Source organism: Triturus cristatus, chromosome 2_1 (assembly GCF_964204655.1).
Source record: "Triturus cristatus chromosome 2_1, aTriCri1.1, whole genome shotgun sequence".
Classification (NCBI taxonomy): Eukaryota; Metazoa; Chordata; class Amphibia; order Caudata; family Salamandridae; genus Triturus; species Triturus cristatus.
The window spans coordinates 1,008,690,312-1,008,703,640 of record NC_140581.1 but is presented as its reverse complement, the minus strand read 5'-3'; positions in this window follow the sequence as shown (position 1 = coordinate 1,008,703,640).

Below are 13,329 nucleotides of genomic sequence, written 5' to 3'. Positions count from 1 at the left end.
CAAAGAGGTACCTTTATTGTCAGGAAGTCTTCCAACGTGTGACTGGAACAGCGAGCCAGGGCAACGTCATATCCAAGAATGTAACAAGAATCATACATTGGATGTTCCAGGGCAGTAGAAGCAAGACTTGGGTGAAGAGGCATCGCAGCGCACAGTGCAAAATTGGCAACGGGGAGGGACCCAGATGGCTCATTCTGCACCCTAAGTGCAGGGATCAAAGGCACCCCATTGATTTCACTTTACTAAAGAAATTACTGAGAGCCCTCCCAAACATCTGCAGACTGGGACACAAAGCAGTGCTGTTCAAAGTGGCATTTGCTCTAGCCTTCTTCGGGGCCTACACAGTTAGTGAGTTAGTGGCCCTCTCCAAAGTCAGCCCGGGGTCAGCATAAATACAGCCCGAGGATGTACACATGGGAAGTGGGTACATTATAGTACACTTACATCGGTCAAAGATGGACTAGGAGGCTAAAGATAAACACACACACCTAGATCGTCTTGACGATAGTGCATGCTGCTCAGTGTGCCTCATTCAAAATAACATACAATAGGATGTCCACAAGGGGTGGCCTCTCTTTCTCCATGAAGACGGCTCATGCCTAAGTTTCTTTCAGTTCACCGATGTACTGCGGATAGCCTTAGCCAAGGAGGGACTGCCTCCCAAGGAATTTGAGTTGCACTCTTTTCACGTAGGTGCTGCACCAACAGCAGCCATGAGCCGGTTGAGCAAGGAGTGCATAAAGCGCCTGGGCCGCTGGACTTTTGGTGCCTTTCAGGGTTACATTCAGCCTGCGGGTATCTGAGCTGTGTTTCTTTCACAAGAGGGTCACCTGAAGGCCGAAGCAGAGTTTGGATCTTGAGACACTTGTATGTCACGAGGGCACAGCAGTGGGCATTAGCATGTAGAGACTACAAGGCAATATGGCTACGCAAAATAGGGTGACCTGGCTGGGATGACCAGGCATGAGATGGGCTCAATTGCAGAGGAAGAAAAGCTGGATGCTATTCTAGTGCCAGTAGGGGAAACCATTTGGCATGCCTCTGGAGGACAGACATGCTGGGGGCAATGACATTGGGGCTCATAGCTCTTGCAAGGCTGATCCACCCAATGAACCTCATATGGTCAGAAGTCATAGCCTGCTGGGAATGGAGGTGGATATAGATGAGGGGATGGTTGAGAAATCATGGAAAAAGCTGAACATTTCCATGGCCAAAGTCTGTAGGTCAAACGGTTCGGGATTAGTAAGACATGGGCTTATCAATCTCAGGACTCTGGTTTAATACACAGCGGATAAGGTCCACTTAACCGAGGTGGGCATGCACATGTTTCTACTCAATATAGTCAGGGTTCTAGAGCAGCTAGATTTTTCCTAACAAGCTGAAAGGGGGAGCTGCCAATGATCGGGGAACCGCCGGCAGCGTGGTGGATACAGCACAAAAAGATAGCCAGAAAGAACAGTAGCCTAGGAAGAATAGCTGCTCAAACAATGTACATGGTATTCCTCTCTGAAGGGGCATTGGGAGCAGGCGACATCACACAAAGACAGCCATAAAAAAAGAGATGCTCAAACAGTGTCCTTGGGACGCCTCACGGCAGGGGCAATGGGAGTAGACGAGAGGTCACCAAGGGCCAGGTTCAGGCAGACATGGCACTTGCACACTGGGCTGGGCCTGTCGGCCACCCGCATGGATCTTGATGGCAAGGGAAGCCTAGAATCTGTCAAAACAAAGACTCCTGCAAAAGGGGCTATTGCTTAGGGCTGTGCCGATAGTGCTGTCAACAATTGATATGAACCAACAAATCAGAACTGTGTTGATAACAATGACAGATGTGATTATTATCAAATAAGACATGGTGATTGTGAATAAGCCTGGACGGAGATCGCGGAGTTCCGCGTAAAACTCCAAGAAGTGCAAAAAACCTCTGCTACACTACGTGAAGCTCCGCAAGCGGCAGCGTGCATTAAATAAATGCTGTTCGCAATGATTTTCAGTGCCAGATGCTTGTACGCACTGTCCAATCCTTGCGAACGGCACCATGCACAGCGTAAGTGGGTGCCGCTTCCTTTTCTGACGCTCGGGTAGATTCTTACTCGAGCGGCAGCTTTCTCAACGCAAACGGACGATTTTTCAACGTGAGCAGTCGTGAGCATACGCAACCAATCGCAATGAGAAATCTGACTGGCCGCGTTGAGAAATATCGCCGGGAGGTTGATTTGCTCGCGATTGCCAACTTGATGTTGATGATCGCGAACGAGGAAAAATCTCGCCGGGAGGTTGATTTTCCTCGCTCGAGCTCGGCAACTTGACTTTGACGAATGCGAGCGAGGAAAAAACTCCAGTCCACTGCGCGAAGCGGAGTTTTTCGGAACTCCGCGAGCTCCGCGTAACTCGGAGTGCGGAAAACTCTGCAAACTCTACGAGCGGAGTGGAATTCACCACCCAGGGTTAATTATGAATGGTCATTAAGTCACGATGATTATGATTATGATCAATGTGATTATGTGATGTGAAATAAACTGTGGCCTATATGAACTGTAGATGGTTCCCCATGTGCTTAATAATAGGGGAAGGGGTGCACAGGTTGGACGGAAGGGATGATGTACATCTGGGAGGGGTTATGAGATTTCATTCAGTTTAGAAAGGCTCCTTTTTTGACATTCCAGTTGTTGCACATACATCATAATAATTCATATAAGTCCCCACTGCTCTATCAAATTTTCCTACTGCAAGCCAGCAGCTGTTTTGACACCATTATTGAACAATATTCTACTTACCAGGGCTTTAAGTGAGCCGGATTCGGCCTGTGCTCAGCACCAGCAGTTCTAAAAAGCAGGTGCTAAGACTGGTCCCTATTGGGCTCTCCGTTTTTGCTCTCACATTTGGGGTGAAAAAAAATCTTGTAAGACTCGATATAGGGCCAGATGCAGTTAAAATCAAATTTGAGAATCCTTAATAGCGAATTTTAACGATTCGCTATTAAGGACTCGCAAAATTGAATGTAGGTAGGAATCGCTAAAATATTAGCGATTCCTTAATATTCCTTAATAATTAATCGCAAATTGAGATTCGCTAATTAGGAATACCTACCCATTCATTCCTATGGGCTAGGAGGCTCATAGGAATGAATGGGAAGATACTCACTATTTGCGATTCACTATTAAAGAATCGAAAATAGCGGGCGCTATTTCAAGGGTGCCAGGGTGTCAAAAGGACACCCTGTTGCACCTTTGAAATGTGCATGTGTGCACATGTGGCGCACATACATGCCCTAAGGGCATGAATGTGTGCCACATGGCACTTTAAAAAAAGCAAAAAGTGCTTTTTTAAAAGAAATCGCTAATTGCCACCAACTTGAAGTTGGTGGTAATTAGCGATTCCTTAAGGCTAAAGTGCACTTTCTTTTGTGCTACTTACATTGCATTTAAGGAATCGCAATGTATGATTCCTTAAATGCAAGAGCAAAATAAGGAATCATAATTTTGCGATTCCTTATTTTGCTAGTAGGTTTAAACTCACCTACATTGCTCGCAGCCAAATAGCGATCGCAAACAAATTACAGTGTTAGCGCTCGCTATTTGGCCACCTACAACTGGCACATAGTTCTTTCACTGTCTCATAAATTCACAACTGAAACAATTTTAATATTATGTGCAACGAAGCCATAGTTTTTGCTTATTTAGCTTATGCAACTAACAACCATTGACAAAGCCAACAGTCCTGGTTTCTTGTAGGTATAATGTTAATTGTTGTGTCATATATCTGGATGCACTGACAGAAGCAGCAAAATACCAGTCGGGCGGCGCACTGTGCCAAGCACAGATTTTTAGCTTAAGTGTTTTTAAGACACACCCTTAATTACATTTGCCATGCCCCTTAGAGAGACCCCCCACCCCCAGTTTATTCGTCCCACTTAAAACACTGCTACTTCTACACCCCATTCCTTCCTTCTGCTCAACATGAAGGGTGGCAAACACGATGCAGCCATGCCTCTGACCACTTCGACAGGCAAATACTGGCACCAACGTTTCAAGTACTGTTCTTTGGCGCTTGCCTTTCTCGGAGGTGAAGGGTTAAAGCCGAGGTGTATCCTCTGGATGCGGCCTTTCCTGCTGCCATCGAGGCGGAGGTATTTATCCTGTTAAACTACTGCGGGGCTGTGGTTGCTTAGCGTGGAGCCCGGGCGAAACTGTAGGCTCTGCAAATTAGTAGCTCCTCGCTTTCAAGGGTCCTCGACGCGCCATTCCAGAGAAGACAGACTAATCAGCATGAGAGCCGCACTAGAGCACATGTCCTCCGCAGATCATTAATGGCTGCTGGACGGCTAACATTAAACGAACGCACAAACCTCTCCAAAATACGAGGGAAATGACTTTCAGCAAATGGGAAGCAGTTACCCGCCATGCCCAAGAAATGGTAAAACACGGACCCTCAATCAGGGACATGTTCATAGTATTATTAAATAAAGGAAAACGCAACGGACTGTGTGACATATGGGTTCAAGGCATTCTGCAGCTGTGATTGCCAGTTTGTGAAAGCCAGTCACAGGCTATCACAATCCTTCTCCGAATCGGCCATCGTGATTTAGAACTCTCTCTTAGCAGCATCAGGGACCTAAACGTCGCTACTGCGGTTCGAATAATAAAACAAAACACTCCTCTTCAACCAATACCTTGGAAAGAGGACACTTCACTCCTGTTTTGCATAGTCCTGGCATGCCACAGCCTCTTCACCTGCCCCAATTTAATGAGCAGCCGACCTCCTCTGTCACCAGTACCAAAAGCAAATCCACCCAGTTGAGGCCTTTTGTTTTTTACCCAACATGTTCGGTCTGTTTTTTCCAACATTTACTATATTTTAAACTTCCATAAAATCTTTTTTTGTTCTGTTTCTGGCTCTTTTTCAGTACTTGGGTGCCTCTCAAGACTCACTTTCACAATAAACAGCAAATAAAAAGAGAATTAAAGCAGAAAACGAATAAGACAAGAAAAACAGAAATAATGTCTGAGGGAGAAAGAAAGAAGGAAACAAACAAACAAAAAGGAATGAACGAAAAATGAGAGATAAAGAAAGATTTTGAACATTACCTTTTAAAAATGTATGTAGTGTGACTGTGCAGTCCTTTTCCCTGCTCTAGGATATCACTGTTTTGCTTCACAGAATTTCCTTCATATTAGCAAACAATGAAGTAGCAGATTATTCAAATTGACAACATTGCCATTGAAAACATTTAGTGCCCTTGGACGGTCATCTTCGGCACTGGAGAGAGCGAGGAGGGAATTATTCTGAAATGCAGCTGCTTTAGAATGGATGGGGTATCACTATCACTAGGACAAATCATCACTCCTCTGTTTGTGCAAATAGCCTAATGTGATGAATATTTTTCTAGCATTTTGAAAACAACATTAAGATTTAGTTAAATACAAGAAGGGGTGCATTCGCTGCGTTGCTCTTAGTTACAGGCCTAGCAGCAATTAAACAAACTAATCATAAAAAGAGAAAGCAAAAGGGCGGGTGGATGGGTATGGTATGCGCTAAGTCGTGAAAGAGTACTGCAGTAAGCAATAACTTCAGATGAAAAGTTCTCAAAGGATATTGGGTAATGACCACACAGCATTGCCAACTATGTAGACAAAAGTCTACACATGTACAAAACTCAGCATTCAATATCCTGAGCAATACGAGTCCATAAAGAATTATATAAGTCCACACAGTTCTTCTTCATAGAAGACTTCTTTAGATCTTGTTTATTCCAAGTTCTGTACAATAATGGTTACTTAGGCCATCAGCAAAACAATATTAGCCAATAGCTTCATTCAACAGCAAGATAACTCTTAGCCAACATGTGTTTCATCATCATGGAAGTAGCCACTGACTTCTTCAGGGCTACAATTAAACAGGTAAGCCCACATTATGACCAATATGGCCACAACAACAGTTGTCTGTACATACGTTAGTTACAGAAACAAGGTGGAAGCCAGAACGTACACATGAGCATAGTATCCATTATACAAAAACAGGAGTAAAGCAATAAGGCAAAGTAGAGAATGTCAACCCAGAAACACCAAGCGTACTACCTCAGAAAGACACCCAGTGTGTAACTGAAAATTCAGAAATGGTGCTCTATAAAGAGTAAAAATCTTGAAGGAACCAAACAACCCAAACTAATTATTCTTTTCCAAGGTTTAGTCCAACATCCAATCAATAATCAATCCAAACCTTTTCTCCCATGTATAGTCTTATAAACCTTGCTTTGATGAAACTAAAGTCCATCTCAATGTTAAAACTGTGGCAACATTAGAAACAAACACTGGAAAAAACAATAGGTCAGGACTGTTTAAGGTAGATGTGCCTTTTGTTGTAATGGCTGTACGTGGAATGGAAGAAAGGTGTCACCGTAAAACAAGGCAGATTAAATGAGTGATCAGGCCGTTACAGCTGAATACAATGACTATGAAAGAAAAATAATTGCAAAATGCCTTTTTACTCTCAAAGAAAAGCTTGTGATGGGAAACGGACAGGGCAAGTCACAGTCTGAGGGTATGTAGGTACTGCAGTTGATGGGGGAGATAGCAAGATGTAGGGACCTGTACCTATAGGGATAGTCGTCTGCCACATAAATCTATAAATCTATAGAGGAGGCAAAGAGGCAGTTGTTTGTAGATGTGGTGGACGCTTTACTGGTAATGCAATGGTAGCAGTAGAAACTCATATGTCTTTTGTAGCAATGAAAAATCCATATGCTCTGTCCAATGAAAACTCTTTGCATCGTAACCAACCGTGAAATCAAATAATGGATACTAAATATGTACAGACAAAACCAAAAGCTGATTGGGGCTAACCTTTTGCACTTCATTCTCTTTTTAAGTTGCATTAACTCCAAAAGTGAGACAGCTAAAACATTTTCTAACCCAAATCTAAAATAAATGAGCTGGACCTGAAATTTCCTCAATAAATAGGATGCATGTAGATTGTTGGAAGTTGCCCTCTCTGAAGGGTCACCCCCAAACCTTTTGCCTTCATCCTCCTATTTTTTTTCCCTTCTTTTTGTCGGCCTTATGGGCCCTGAGGACTTTACCACTGCTGAAAAGGGCTGAAGTGCATGTTATTCTCCCCTAAACATGGTTAAATTGACTTATCCACAAATAGCATTTACCTGAAAGTCCCTGGTAGAGTGCACTACCTGTGCTCAGGGTCTGTAAATTAAATACTTCTAGTGGGTCTGCAGCACGGATTGTGCCACCCACACAAGTAGCCCTTTAACCATGTCACAGGCTTGCAGCTGCAGAGCCAGTCTGTGAAGTTTTACTGCCAAGTCGACTTGGCATTTAAAACCTCTTGCCAAGCCTTAAGCTCCCCTTTTATTACATATAAGTCACCCCTAACTTAGGCCGTAGGTAGCCCATAGGGCACTGTGCTCTGTAAGTAAAAGGTATGACATGTTCCTTGAAGTTTTGCATGTCGTTGTAGTGAAAAACACCTAAATTTGTTTTTCACTACTGTGAGGCCTACTCCTCTCATAGGTTAACATTGGGAATTCCTTATTAAACTTTTAAGCTGTAATTCCTGATTGAAAAGGAGTGGCTACATCATGTTTTTTATAATTAGAATAGTTATGATAAATCCTCTTTCCTGGCAACGTTGGATTTAACATCACTATTTTAGTAATACCACTTTTAGAAATATGGTATTTCTTTGCTCTTACTGCTCTGTGTGCCTGCAGCCTGTCTCCGGTACATGTCTGGGGTGGATGACAGCTTGAATTTGTGCATTCCCTCTAGACGGCCACACACAAAGGAAGGTTAGGTATGTCTGAGTGGCCATCTGCATCCTGATGGCTCATCCTGGGCAGGATGGGAGGGAGGAGATGACAATTACACCTAAATGGGCATTGTCCTGTCCCCATACAAAGGGTTGATTACCCCCTCTATTGATTCTGGAGCAAGGGCCCGGGAATGGAGGACCACTGTGCACGTCAAAACCCCTCTTTGAAGTCACTTTCACTTCAAGCGCACAATTGGGTGTAATTACTGGGTCTCTGACCCCATAAAATCAGATACTTCTAGACCTGTAAAGAAACTCTGCCAGGAAGAAGGACTGCTGTGCTGCTACAAGGACTGTCACTCTTCTGGACTGCTGCTCTGGAAGAACTGCTTTTCTGCTGTTCTACCTTGCTGCATGCTACCTTCTGCCCCTGCTGAGGAAGAACAGGACTGTCCAAGGACATGCTGGCTTGCTTCTTGTTTTGAGAGCCAGGGATATCAAAGTCTCACCTCCTGCTCCTGTGCCAGGTCCATTGGAAATGGATCCGGGTGCTTGCTCCAGTGGAACCGATGCATCCCCTGCTGCATGAGGCATAATCGGCATATCACCACTGTTGCCGGAATAGAACCGATGTATTGCACTCAGAACCAGCACATCCCTTCCAGAACCGATGCATCAGAACCACTGCATCGCCTCTGCTGCAGTGAGACAATTGATGCATCCCCTGAACTACACAAATACTTTACAAATTGCCTCTTAAGTTAAGCCTGCCTGCTCTGTGCCAAGCTACCAGAGAGTAAGTACAGGTTATTTGAAAGTGAGTTTCTGACTTAACCTGACTAGGATTGGAGTTACTGCTTGGACAGGGTGCATACCTCTGCCAAACAGAAACCCAGATTCTGACATAGATGCTTCCCTGAACATAGCAACAGCATTTCTACACAACATCAAAGATGGATGCAGATCCTCCAACTCAAAGACGGTCACTTTGATTAAATACATTTCTTAAACAGTCCTTATGAAAGTACAGGCCCTGAAGATATGAAGGAGTGCCATCCAGAGGTCTCGGCCAGTGCCAACTCCCTCACTGTGAAGGCTCACTTTCAAAAGAATTTTCGAGATGACATATAATTAACTTGATCTGAGGGTTACAGTACTAAGCCTTTATGTTATCACACAATTTTAGCTTTCTCCACAAGTGACGCATGCTCAGGGAAGACCTAACCATTTGAGGAGGTCGTCAATAGGGAAAGAAGCAAATAATTTTGGTGATTTCCAAGATATCGTTGACACCCATAAATTGAATTTGACACCTGCAATCCAGAGGTGGCTATGATTTGCAACTACATATGTGCAAGAAGGCAGTAATGAGTGGAGCCTTTCTCTGTCGTATACTAAGCCACTGTGCAGAGTATGGCCTAATAGCAACCAGTGTCTGAAGTGATCTAAAATGTTGTCCCTTTTACCTTTTTTGATCTAGCTTGGCTTGACAGCGCTGCTGTGACCATATCTTATGTGATCAACAGAAACAGAGCTTGAAGAATCATTACTAAGAGAGAGGCTTTGGCTCTGCCCAAATGCTGATCTTACTGCATATTGGATTTGATTAGACAGAGGTAGTGTGCATCAGCAGGAAAAGAGTAAATATATTCACAGGTTATGCTTAATAGTGCATGAGTTGCCAATGACCAAGGCTGTAGCAGGATTGATTCATTGTGAAAAGTTATGTCAGATGCCAGAAATCTGAACGTGCAAGCATTTGAATGAAAAATGGTCATGTTAGTCCACCTAAGGAGTAGGACCATTGCTTCTAACGGATAGAGACAATGTTAGCACAGACCCCAAATTAATTACAGTAAGCAGGGAAGGTTTTCATATTCTAAACTTTCTGATAAATATAGGAAGGAGTTTTACATCACACTGCTTTCCAACAACCAAACAAGTGGCTTTACACTGTGAAACCTCTTACAAATGTAATAGCAAGGGGTTTTACATTGTGAACTCCATGATAAGCACTATCGGAGGATGCTTTACATTTGAAAATATTTGATAAATAGAATAGGAATGGTTTTACTTTGTCAAGTCTCTGACAAAATGCAATACTACATATATCCCTTTTTAGATCCAGACACAGTAAATACTTGGTGTCTCCAGAAGGAAAGTTATTGTTCATGTAAACATATTCTTTGGGTCTCCCTCAATTGTTTGATGGATTTTCTCAGGCAAATACAACATGGTCATGTCTATGTTCTAGTTAAAGCCAACTGGCTTGCTTTATTGAATATTAAAATCTAGTGACAAAGTCAGCAAACTTCTCTTTGTAACTTGACAAAGTCTGTAGGCCTACCCTTGCTGATCGTGAAAAGATTATGTGTTGCGATAGACCCATACAGGGGCATTGCCAGTTTTTAGGGCTAGAACCTGTTTGTGCAGTCATTGTCACCACACAGATAACATAACAGACTATATGTACCAGGTTAGTTGCCCCATTGATATTTCTTTTGGCTGTGTGATTTATAAGCAGAGATTAGGAGGGCCTTCGAATTTGTGCATTACTGAGTTTTAATTTTCTAGGCCACATCACCTCATTACGTTAGCCTTCAACCTCCTTGCCTCCAAACCCTACAATTCAAGTTAAAAAATAAGTACGTGGTCCCCAATTTAAGGGACCAAGGCACAAAGGCTTGAGGACATACCAGGAGAACAGTGTTATCCGAAACATTTTTGGCAGCCCCAGGCAAAACATCTGTGTAAATCCGGTCAAAACGCTTCACCGGCATTGGGACAGAGATCAGCGTACTCGCTATAGATCTTGTGGCTTATTTCGCCCGGATTTACATGGACAGCGTACTCGCTGCAGATTTCAAAGGCATACTTTGTCCTTTTGGTTTTAATCTCTGGCGTATGACCGTTTACATTAACACAGTCCTTGATAGGAAAGCAATTTAATCTCAAAGGGTCAGATTTACAAGCCCCTTGCGACACATTTATGCTGCAGTTGCGTCACTTTTGTGATGCAGTGGCAGCGTAAACCATGCTCCATGTTGCGACTTATTTACAACGTGATGCATCTAGGGAGATGCGTCACGTTGTAAAGTCCTGCGCCACATTAAAAACCTGCGTCAGATTTAATGTATGCAGGGTGAGCATTCCGTCAGAAAAAGCCTCATAAAAATGAGTCAGTGAAATCTACAAGATTTCACTGAGTCACTTTTCAGATTCCGCTGCCACGAAACCTTACACCTGCTTGAAGCAGGCATAAGGAGTGGCGCAGCACGTTAGGTATGGGCGGTCCCTGAACATTGCTGGAGTTGCGTCGTGCTTGTGACACGACTCCAGCAATGCGCAGCCCTTACGCCTTAAGAGGCGACACACATCTGTCTATCCCTGTGCCACGGAGTGCCGCATTGTCAATGAGGCGCATCTGTGGGGGTGCAAGGGTAGAATTGCGTGTCGCATCGCTACTGGCACATCCCTGCTAATATGCAGCGATGCGCCAGTCCTCGTAAGTCTGCCACTAAGATTGACAAATCGGATTCATTTGGATCTAAACACTTGAATTGGAATGACCTAACCAGGTCGGAAGTATAACCGGGAACTAGGCATTTATTTTTCGATTGAGTAACTATACAGCCCTGAAGAAATCGAGGGTCATTACCCATACGACAAAGTTGGGAATACTTACCAAAAGACCATACTTGCTTTGATTTTCCACATTGATGAACTTTCAAATCACACAAATGCGTGTGCACAGGATTTGACTTTATGGGTTTAATGTATAATTCATTCTGTCTTTCTATGGATCCCATGAAAATCTCTGCCATTAAAGATTGGGTTCCTCTTACTAATGTTAAAGAGACTCAGTGGGCTTTTCACAAAGCTACGCTACACTTATGAGTTATATACACATGTAAATTTACTCTTGCACTTTTGAGTACCTTTACAACGTTTAGCCATTCACAAAAACTGTGTGCAAAGTTACTCACAAGTGTAGATTTACATGACTTACCCCCTGAAAAAGGGGGAGGAGCGTAACTTACAAGTCTATGGCCTGATTAGGATAGCGGATAGACCGCCATCAGTGACTGTATCACTGCCCGCTACTATACGATGGCGGGCATTGAATTGGGGGTCGGAGAGACCGACCACCTCGCATACCGCCACAAAACCCTTCCCCCTTGATTTTGGGTGTTGGGGGACACGTATGGTGTCCCCCTACATATTACTGCACCATGTGGCAGGTGCCGGCCACGTAGTGCAAGGATATGTACAGGGTGTATTCTCTGCATTATGGTTGGTGCTGCAGCCAGCACCGCCCGCAGTAATGCAAAGAATACATGGTGCGACCGACTTGCAGGCGGTCACATCGTAAACCCTATGGCGGGACAGCCGACTGCTAGTCGGTTGATCTCGTTTCTGATAGGGTACGCAATCCTAATCGGGCTCTCAGTTACCTAAAAAAAAATTTACAATAGTAAGTCTAACACCTCACATGTCCCTGATACTGCAAAACCATCCATTGAAAATATTAGAGTCAGGGACTTAAATGTAAACGCCATTGGAAATAATGTTATTTTAAATTTAATTATTTAAAATAGTTAAAAATAGAAATAATTCTAATTTACTGTTAAAGAAATATATAAATACCCATCTTTATTTAATGATAACATATTTAAATAAAGTTTTTGCATTTTAAAATGAATGTAACAATACATTTTATTGAGACATAATCATTTTGCTTTTAATTAATTCTATACTTGACTTTTAATAATTATTAGTGCATAATTAAAAAACTAATATTTTTTTCTTTTATTTAGGAATTTATTTTTTAATTTAGACAAGTAAAATATTTTTCATGTAATTTAATAATTAGCATTATCAACATTTTTTGATTAAGTTATAATTGCTGTAGCATTTATAATTACTGTAGTAAATCTACATTTTTATTACATTTAAATTAAAGATATAACATTAATTTACATTACTATTTAACATTTTCCAAGTAGGGTAAACTTTTTTACATTTCACTATCCTTTACCTTGTGGAGATCTCTACCCCAACTGTGGAGATCTCCCTGTGGTAAAGTATAGACTACTTTTCCCTAATACTTTATCAAATGGAGATCTCCACTGCTAGGACAGATTACCTACAATATCAAGATGATGATAGACAGAACATCAAGTTTCTGCAATTATTCTATTTGGGAAAGAGAGTAATGTGCAATGAAGAGGGTCTGTACTGATTGTCAACATATTTTAATTGGTACCAAAGAACTTTCCAAATCTGAAATGACCTTAGCACTAACAGTGTTAAGAAACACGCCGTAGAAAAATAGTTCAGAATCAAAATGGACAGATCGGGGTGGCCATAATCTTCTGTTTTAATTGCTCAAAGGCTTGCTGCGCATCATGGTTCCACTGGACTTTTACTCCCTTTTCAGTTATTTCTTAATAGTAATCAACATCTGATCCATGAAATGCCTATAACAATTGGCAAAACTGAGGAAACATTGTATCTCTTTCACACATGGTAGGCCCTTCCATTTTTATATTGCTTCAACTTTTT